The 10,616-nt window shown below is 49.2% G+C and overlaps 1 non-coding gene across 1 annotated transcript; it reads right to left on the bottom strand.

Moving 5' to 3' along the window:
* Positions 1–7,343: 7,343 nt before the first annotated feature.
* On the bottom strand, positions 7,344–7,450 carry LOC127780982 (small nucleolar RNA R71). Its single transcript, XR_008018872.1, has one exon. It is a non-coding gene; the product is annotated as a small nucleolar RNA R71 (small nucleolar RNA).
* Positions 7,451–10,616: the final 3,166 nt, after the last annotated feature.

Here is a 10,616-nt window from a genome sequence, read left to right as displayed (position 1 = left end):
GACGGCTTCCATGCGAAAATGTCAGAATTCGCCCACAGGAAGGAGACGAGCGCGCCTTCCTATTTGGCGTCTAAGGTTCTACCAATCTTTGCGGTCTTGGACGGATCGTCGCCAAGGGGGATTTCCTTGACGGGCACCTCGTCAGCCGAGGTGAGGCGCTTCTTGGAGGCGTGGGACGCAGAGGCCTCTGGGGCCTGCGGCCCTGTGGCCACCGCCAGGTTGTCTGCGTGCTACTCTGTGCAGGCAAGGGCGACCTTGACATCACCAAAGACTGTGATGGGACCAGCAGGACCCGGTATCTTCATTTGGAGGTAGGCGTAGTGGGTGGCGGCCATGAACTTCACCAACGCAGGTTTGCCCAGAACTGTGTTGTAGGGCAGATTGAGATCCGCCACATCGAAGTCGATCCGCTCGGTGCGGAAGTTTGTGGAGTCGCTGAAGGTTACCGGGAGCTCTACGTGGCCAAGCGGCCACGTGTGCCCCGGAGTAACGCCAATGATTGGGAGCGACGGCTGGAGCTTCATCCCTGGGGCCTTGAGAGCGTCAAAGGCTGCCGGGGAGATGATGCTCAGACTGGCCCCCCAATCCACCAGCACACGCTTCATCTTGATGTTGTGGATGGTCGGGGAGACCACCAGGGCCAACTTCCCACCCCGAGCGAGCACCGTCGGATGGTCGCTCTGGTCGAACGTGAGCTTCACCTCCGACCAGCGCGCCTTCCGGACCGCCTCGTGCGTGGGAACAACGGCTAGAAGCTCTCGCCTCATGGTCTTGAAGCCTCGGCGAGAGGTGTGAGCGCAACCCCCCCTCCCGTCGAACGTGGCGACAGTCCCCTGAGGTATCTGGAAATCCAGATCCTCACTGTCTCCGCCATCATCGGCGGGGGCCTTGTTCTTGGCCTCCTCTCGCCGGTCACTGGTTGAGGTCGCGGGGGCTTTGCCCTCCCGTCGACCCTGCCGCTTCTCCTCATCAGCCTTTCGGAACCGATCGGCCAAATTCTTGACCGAGCGGCAGTCGGCGAGACTGTGGCGGTAGGTGTTGTGTACCGAGCACCACTTGTCCGCCGACCGGCCCTCGCCGGAGGGAACGCTGGGGCTCGGCTTATCGCCGGTGGACTTTCCTTTGCGCGGGGCCCGTGTGGGCCCATCTGCTGCAAGGACATGGCCCTCGTCATCAGAGCGGGCTGGTTTCCTTTTGCCTCTCCTATCTCGCCGCTTAGAGCGGGGGGCAGACTCGGGGGTAGCCGCGGCCGCTGCACCGGTGCCGGGATAGTTCCAGGCCCACGCCTCCTCCTTCCGGGCCACCTTGTCCGCCCGCTCGAAGAGCTCGGCGGTGGTCTTGGGCTCCTTGGAGGCGATCTTCTCCAGCATGCGATTATGCCGCACGCCGTTCCGGAATGCATATACAACCGCATGAGCTGGAATGCACGGAATGGTGTTGCGGACCTGACAGAAGCGCTATATGTACGAACAGAGGGACTCATCATCCTTCCGCTGTACAACATGTAGGTCCGCCTCTTCCCCTGGGCAGGGATATGTGCCCTGGAAGTTCGTAATGAACTGCTGGCACAGATCCTCCCAGGAGTGAATGGAGTCGGGGGGCTGGGTCATCAACCAGCTGCGGGCTTGACCCTTGAGGGCCATGGGAAAGTAATTCGCCATGACCCGGTCGTCACCCCCTGCCGCCACGATAATCGTGGTGTAGATCTGGAGGAACTCGGAGGGATTGATGCTACCATCATACTTCTCCGTAAGGTTCGGGCGAAACTTCGGGGGCCACCGGACATTCCGGAGACTCGCCACGAAGGCCCTACAACCCGTCCCCACAGGGGTGAGTGTGGGGGGGAGGGCCGCCTCGTGAAGAAGAGCGCGGCGCTCCAGATGAGGAGGCGCCTTCCCCCATGTGGGCAGCTCGGCGCTCGTCCCGGTGTCGCTCGTTGTTGATTCGAGCGTCTTGCGTCACGTAGAGGCCGTCATGACGCCTCCGGCTTCCCGAGGCCCCCGACGATGTTGGAACCGTGGATCGCCTCGAGATCGTGGCCGATCGGCAGGCCCTTCTCCTCGCCGACGAGGAGAGGGTGACCGAGGTACGCGACGTACCAGTGGCGGTGGATCGGCCACCCGTGGCCAACTGCCGCTGGGCAGCAGTGACCAAGTTGGCCACGTCGTCCAACCAGCACTGAACAGGAGTCTCCGGCTCCGGGTTTACCGGGGGATGCCGCAGAAGGGCGCCCGCTGCGTGGAGCGCACCTTGGGGCGAACCGCCGTCTCCATAATTGAGACGGCGGCGTGCCCCAATGCGTCGCGGCCTCCCTCCGCCAGGGGGCGGAGAGAGAGAGCCGAACCACCCGAACGAGTGGGATCCTCCCTCCGCGAAGGTTCGCGGCGAGGAGGAGTTAGAGAACCATGGCGACGGTGACGAGGACCACGGCTTTCACCGGAATCCCCACTCCCGGACGGGGTGGGGGTAAACGCCACTGCCTCCTCCTCTACTTCCAGGACCTCGACCATGGTCGGCTAAGGCCTAGAGAAACTTGGGACAGAAGAAAGCGATTCCCTCTCGGAACGCGCAACCACCCCCTACCTGGCGCGCCAGCTGTCGAGGGAAGATCCTCAATAGCGGGGAGTCGTGAGACCCCCCTTCTCGTGAGTTCGGCCGGGGGCAGAGGCTCGTCTCTTGGAAATCACTCGCTCGTCCCTAAGACTACCGACAAGCTTGCACACAGTCGGATTATACAGGTTCGGGCCGCTATGGAGCGTAACACCCTACTCCTGTGTTTGGGATTATGGATGAGTTTTACAAAGGTTTTCTTCACTCCAGAGAGCGCACTCGCTTTCTTTCTTCTGGAGTTCAGGTTTTCTGGGCGTCGTCCCCCCGTCTCAGTGGGCCGGGTCCTCCTTTTATAACTCAAGGGGATACCACATGCACCGCCTCTACCTACCCTCCATAGGAGGGGGATCCCACTCCACTTTTACTGGGCTTCAACCCGTGCCTTCTCCCGGAAGCTAAGCAACAACTGGTTCTCGAGTGGAACCCGGCGCCGCCCCCGGCCTAACACGGGGGATAGCCTTGTCATTCCCTCATAAATGAGCGATGACTTGCGACAGCCCTTCCTCGTGTGACGCTCGGATGTGACGGGTCATACCCACCCCTACTCCGTCGGGTACAGAGGCGACGTGAGGACATGATTGCCCTATCCATCGGATGTGACGGTAACAGGCTCGTCACAAACCGGTCACATCCGATGGAATGGAGTCAGCTAGGCGCGCCGCACGTCTGCCCTTACCGTATTTAATGCGGTGAGGGACAGTTAGGGCGTCGCACATTTATGGCTGTTCAGCCTGAGCTCCCCTCTCGCTCTCTCTCTCCGCCACGTGGCAGCCGGGCGAGGGCCTCGGGGCGAAGCTGCGGGAGAGCCCGAGGGGGTGACGCCATGCCCCGAGGCCCCCCTCCCCCCCCCCCCCCCCGCCGCTTTCACGACTCGCGTGACGCGTGAGTGGGGCCAACTTGCAGGGTCACGTGGCCGGAGGGAAAGTAACTCCCCTCTACTTCACATACCCCCGAGCCCATATCTCCGATAGATACATGCACATCTCTACCAGTACAATTTCATGGTCCTATTACCTGCGCTCGTGCACGTCAACTGAACAATCAGGTGAGTTCATTCTTAAGTTTATGTTCATCTTATTTATACCAAGAGACACGTGCACTCTTATTTTACTTAGGAATAATAGAGAGGATCAAAAGGGGAGAGGATTCACGCAGGTTGGATTCAGACTGCAAGATAGCATCAACTTGTGACGACCGCCACGACTTCATGCGAACTCCGATTTGGGCGTGCAAGAACTTCATGGAAAGCTTAGCAAGTATACTTTCAAATAGATCCAACCTCATGTCCAATATCTGTTCTGGAGTGGCCGCAATCTCCTTATTTGGGCCCAAGGGGTTGTGTATCAAGTTGGGTCCACTAGGGACACATTCTATGGTTAGAGCACGACCCCAACACTCCTGTGACCATTCTCCTCCTCTTCTTATACCTTTAGCCGCCACCAAGAACAATTGGATTTTGTTGATTAGAGTTAGCAACTTGCTACTTGCATGCAGCGCGCATGTAGGCTAAACCACACGTTTGTTTGTCTTCGGAACCCCGCCATATTATGATTTCACATAGTGACACTTTCATATTCATCAAGCAATTTGTTGGTATTTCTTAACGACATTACTAGAAATATAATTCCCAGCAATGGCGCAGAAATACTCCTGGTATATTATGGTTACAGAGTTCATCCGCAAGCGCACGGATATACCATTGTAGCATTTCACCCGAGAGTATTCCAAGGGTATCGTATTTATTTAATATAGTTGGGATCATAGTAGAGAGAACCGTACTAATAATTTATATGTTACTTGTAATAATCATAGTCTAAGCAGGGGTTAATATAATCCATAGGGTAGAGTGACACATAAGCATAGAGCTACTCATTCTCATACTAAATTATCTAAGCTAAGTGGAAAGAAAACAGAAAAGAATCTATTCCTATACTTCTAGTATACATACATTCTAGTTATAAGATTAACTAGCTAATACTCTCTTTCCGATGCCCTCCTAGTACTTCGAGAAGCCACCCCTGACTGCCAAGTTTCTTACGATGGCCCGTCATGACCATACGACCGGGGCTAAATACGGAGGAGTACCCTCCCTAGGAAATTAACTTAGGACTATATACACGCGCGGAGGAATACCCATACTGAGATGTCACCATCAGCGGGCCACCTCTCATCCGCAGCATATAACCCCAAAAATGATATCCAATAATCTAGATACCACGCCTAAACTACAAGATATTACTCTTATATCATCGTCATGACATAGAGTTATTGCATAAGCAAACATTATACCCGTACCTATGCATCTCCCAGATAAGCTAGCAGTAGAATCAGTATAACATGAACATAAAGTAAAGTTGGCATTCATATACTCAGAAAGTATTTCAATACCAGAAATTTATAAAGAAGAGTATTCTAAATAAAGTACAAAGCTCATAAAAGAGAATAGGAGAGCTACTAGAGCCATACCCGAACTGGGGGACAAGCAAAGGTTCAAACTTGGGGGGTTTTGTTGACGATCGTTAGAGATCAGTTTCGACCGTCAATATTAACTAAATAGAGGAGAACTAGTTATACTTGCAATGCATATTTGTGTTAGAATAATAATATTCCACTAGTGTTTGGTTCACTAACCTTTTGCAGACAATAATCATAAAGTGGAGGAGAATCGATATCAAATCAGACGATAAATCAATTCGACGATGTTGAGAATCAGACTTATGTATGAAAGAGCCAAGAACTCAGAATTGACACGACGAATTGCGCCAAAATTCACAAGTCTGCAACAAGGATCAGGAGAGGAGGCCGCCAGCCGAACTGTGGGCTGGTTGGGCCAGCCCCAGGTTCGGGTTCAGCCGAACCCTCCTCTTGGCCGTTTGATCCAGGGATTGGAGGGACGGCTGAGATGACTACGCAATGACAGTTGGTGGGTTTTACCAACCTTTCCATCCGTCATAACCGTCATTCTCAAGCTATATAAACCCCTCACTCTCTCCGCACCGTCATTCTCAAGCTATATAAACCCCTCACCGTCATTCTCATAACCGTCATTCTCAAGCTATATAAACCCCTCACCGTCATTCTTCACACACCTCAAACAAAGCTCTCTCAAATTCTCTCAAGTTTAGTTTAGTGTTCTTAAGTTAGTGGAGTAGGAATAGAGTAGAAATCGGAGTCCGGAAGCCTTTGGAAGAGTTCGGGTATGGCTCTAGTAGCTTTCCTTTCCTCTTTTGCAAGCTTTGTACTTTTATTAGAATACTCTTCTTTATACATTTATGGTATTGAAATACTTTCCGAGTATATGAATGCCAACTTTACATTATGTTCATGTCATACTGATTATACTGCTAGCTTATCTGGGAGATGCATAGGTACGAGTATAGTGTTTGCTTATGCAATTACTCTGTGTCAAGAAGATGATATTAGAGTAGTATCTGGTAGTTTAGGCATGGTGTCTAGATTACGGGATATCATTATTTGGGGTTATATGCTGCGGATGAGAGGTGGGCCGCTGATGGTGACAGCTTAGTACGGGTATTCCTCCGTGCGTGTATATAGTCCTAAGTTAATTTCCTGGGGAGGATACTCCTCCGTATTTAGCCCCGATTGTATGGTCATGATGGGCTGTCGTAAGGAACTCGGCAATCAGGGGTGGCTTCTCGAAGTACCAGGAGGGCATCAGATAGAGGGTATTAGCGAGTTAATCAGATAACTAGAATGTATGTATACTATGTATACTAGAAGTATAGGAATAGATTCTCTTTCTATTTTCTTTCCACTTAGCTTAGAGATTTTAGTATGAGAATGAGTAGCTCCCTGCTTGTGTGTCACTCTACCCTTTGATTATCTTAACGCTTGCTTAGACTGATTATTACAAGTAACATATAAATTATTAGTTCGGTTCTCTCTACTATGATCTTACCACGGGAATAAATAAATACGATACCCTTGGAATATTCTCGGGTGAAATGCTATAATGGTATATCCATGTGCTCGCGGATGAACTCTGTTACTATAATATACCAGGAGTATTTCTACGCCATTGTTGGGGATTATATTTCTAGTAATGTCGTTAAGAAATACCAACAAGCATTTCTGGCGCCGTTTCTAGGGAAGATTTATAATAGAGATTACCAAAACTAGTACTTTATATTTACCTCTGTATAATCGTTGTCCTTTGCAGGCTAACCTTGGTTATTTTCACTCTGGTTGTGGAAACAGGATAGTGCATGATTGGTTTCAACTTGTCAGAAAACTTTAAGGAAAATCCAGAAGCTTTCTTCCGGAGCGTCAAGCCGCGAGTCGTCGCTCCGCAGAAAACTCTACCGATAAAGAAACTAGCCATACCAGTGCCATCGACTTTCAAGACTATGGCTGACAAGACACTCCGTGAATTCGCTGCTCCCTCTGTTGACAATGTGGCCATTGGGCCGCAGATCAACCTGGGAGACATGGATTTCGATCTGAAGTCCAGCCTCATCACAATGGCGCAGGCTAGCCCGTTCCGCGGCAAGCCTAATGAGGATGCCAATGCTCACTTACAACAGTTCCTGGAGATCTGCAGCATGTACACCATGAAGGGTGTCAGTCTAGACATCGTCAGGCTGCAGCTGTTTCTTTTTTCCCTCCTTGGGAAAACGAAGTAGTGGTTCTATGCCAACTGAGCTACGATCAACACCTGGGATAAATGTTCTACAACATTCCTCTCGAAGTTTTTCCCGATGGGCAAAACCAACGCCCTTCGTGGGAGAATTTTGAGTTTTCAACAGACAAGGGATGAGTCCATTCCTAAGGCGTGGGAACGACTTCAGGAGTATGTGGCCACCTGTCCTCATCATGGGATGAACGACTGGCTTATCTTGCAAAACTTCTACAATGGACTCACTCCCATGTCCCGTGACCACCTGGACGCGGCAACTGGAGGAGCCTTCTTCTCAAAGACGGTTCGAGGAGCAGTTGATTTAATCGAGATGACGTCACGTGCGAGGTCTGCGGCAGCACGGGTCATTCTGGGAATGACTGCCAGGAAACCCGCGAAGAGGTGATGAACATGGGCAACAACAACAACAACGGGTCTCGTCCGCAAGGAGGTCAGGGGTAGAACCAACCACGCCCATACTATCAAGGAGGTAACAGCAACGATAACTTCTCTAACCAGCCCTCCTTGAAAGATCTCGTCTTTGCGCAAGCTAAAACCACTGATGCTTTAAGCAAAAAGCTAGCTGCTAATGACAAGATCTTAGAAAACATAAATGTCAAGCTAGATTGCTTCGCTTCTGCTTTTCAAAACCATCCGAGCTTTAATAAAATGATTGAATCCCAACTGGCTCAATTAGCTACTTTAGTACCTGCAAATGAATCTGGGAGGATTCCGGGGCAGCCCGAATCCTCCATTGAAAATGTCAAGGCAATCACAACGAGGGAAGGTAAGTCCACCAGTGATCTGCCATACCCTAACCCTGCAGGAACTAGCAGTATCACCAAGGAAGCGCCATCTAGTAATTCGGCTGATGAAGAAGTTCAGCCAGAGAAGGCTGTGCCGCAGGAGTACTGCGACACATGATTGCTGCCATTTCCTCAAAGGAATAGGAAAACCGTCAGTGGACGAGCAGTTCACTCGTTTTGTTGAAGTGATCCAGAAGATCCATATCAATGTTCCGTTGTTGATGCTATGCAAGTACCAACATATGCACGTTACCTTAAGGATATCCTCCACAACAAGAGACCGCTCCCAACAACGGAGGTGGTCAAGTTGACGGAGCAATGCAGCAACATCATACTCCACAAGCTCCTGGAAAAGAAGAAGAATCCGGGGTGTCCAACGATAACCTGCTCGATTGGGACACAACAGTTCAACCAAGCCCTGTGTGATCTTGGAGCAAGTGTCAGCGTCATGCCAAAGGATGTCTTTGACAAACTTAACTTCACGGTGTTGGCACCAACACCGATGCGCCTGCAGCTGGCCGATTCATCTGTCTGTTACCCGGCAGGGATAGCGAAGGATGTGCCGGTCAAGATACGGGATTTCTTCATCCCAGTTGATTTTGTGGTGCTGGACATGGACACGGGAAAGAAAACGCCACTCATGTTGGGGCGTCTATTCCTTAGCACCGCAGAAGCAAACATTGACGTGGGAACGGGAAGTATCCGTTTCCATATCAACGGGAAGGAAGAGAAGTTTGAGTTTCAGCCAAGGACTGAACAGTGCTCTATGGTCAGAATCAAGTACGGGCCAAACCCACAGAATATCGAAGTAGTCGAAGTGGAGCCTCCCAAGATGGATGGCTTGGTGAAGTTCATGCAATTTCCTGGAAAAGGAAACAACGTTTCCCAGGAACCGTTATTGGAAGACGCCGATAAAATGCAGTAAACCGGCCAAGAAGCTAGAGCAGCTGGCTCAGAGGAAGCCGTCTCCTGCACTAAAACAAAAGAGGGTGTGGAAGATTATATTGAGTTTCTATATGGTCAAAATTTTAGTTATGTCTTGCCTTGCGCGTAAAGATTTCCCGCGGCTTCAGCGTAGCCATCTGGGTCCACATCAGCTCCTTGGATTCGATAGTCGAACTTGCTGTACGGTCTAACGTACGAATACGAAAAAGATGGCAAATAAAGCCTATAAGCAAATTGCTACAAAGAAACGATAAAAACCAAGGAATAAATAAAGTTGGAGCGAGGCGAGAGGAAAATGGAATGATTAAAAATAAGTTTTAATTTGAAAATAAAAGAGAGGTGATGGTTTCTATAGGTTGGAAATTGAACAAAATCGAAGAAAGTATAATCTGGATTTTATCTAATATTTAAAAACTAAAATAGTCAAATGGGAAGATAGGGCAATAATTTAATTTTTAACTTTGGATAAATTTTTGGGATGGTGGCAAAAATGGATGGAGGTAAAATAAATAGGATTTTAACCTCCAGTATATGTGGTATGGATTCTCGGTGGAATATTCGTGGGCTATAAAGAGTTGGATTTTGTATGGAAGGGATTAGAAATAGGTTTCTTAGCACAAGAGCAATCATTCTACTGTTTGTGATAATATTGTTCTTTGTGCCAAGGATGTGATCAAGTCATAAGAATCAAATTGGTGGATGGATCAAAATAGGAACTTGACCACAAAATATTTTTGATCGATTAAAAGGCGACAAAGCTTTTCAGGGATAGGTTTAGATAGGGTTGATCTAAAATAACTTCCCACGGAAAGGGAGTTTTACTACTGTTGGTATTTCTTACAACCATAGAGAAATCCGCAAGCGCACGGAATACCGCTGTAACACTTCACGTCCGGGTGACCCCAATATGTCCAAAAATCATGTTTTGTTGCATTTTGAAATTTTTCATTCCGGTCATAAACATCGCACCCAGGTGTGCTAGTATTGGCATTAATTGACAAAAGTTCGCCACGCGAATCACGAAGTGATTCTTTGTCACGAATGAACCCATACACTCCAATATGTCCAAAAATCATGTTTTGATGCTTTTTGAATTGCTTCATGCCGGTCAAAAACATTGCACCCAGGTGTGCCAGTATTGGTATTGATTGATAAAAGTTTGCCACGCGAATCACGAAGTGATTTTTTGCCACGAACGCATCCAATAAACTCCAGTATGTCCAAAAATCATGTTTTGGTGCTTTTTGCACTTTTTATTACGGTCAAAAATATCGCACCCACGTGTGCCAATATATTCCAATATTGGCATTAACTGACAAAAGTTTGTCGTGCAAATCACGTAGTGATTTTTTGCCGCATAAGCACCCAATACACTCCAATATGTCCAAAAATCATGTTTTGGTGCTTTTTCAATTTTTTCATTCCGGTCTAAAACATTGCACCCATGTGTGCCAATACTGGCATTAATTGACCAAAGATCGCCGCGCGAATCACGAAGTGATTTTTTGCCACGAACGCACCCAACACACTCCAATAGGTCCAAAAATCATGTTTTAGTGCCATTTGAACATTTCCAGTCCGGTCAAAAACATCGCACCCACGGGTGCCAATATTGGCAT

Source organism: Oryza glaberrima, chromosome 7 (assembly GCF_000147395.1).
Source record: "Oryza glaberrima chromosome 7, OglaRS2, whole genome shotgun sequence".
In the NCBI taxonomy this organism is placed as follows: Eukaryota; Viridiplantae; Streptophyta; class Magnoliopsida; order Poales; family Poaceae; genus Oryza; species Oryza glaberrima.
Note: the sequence above shows the minus strand (reverse complement) of the source record. Positions and strands in the feature narration are given on the sequence as shown.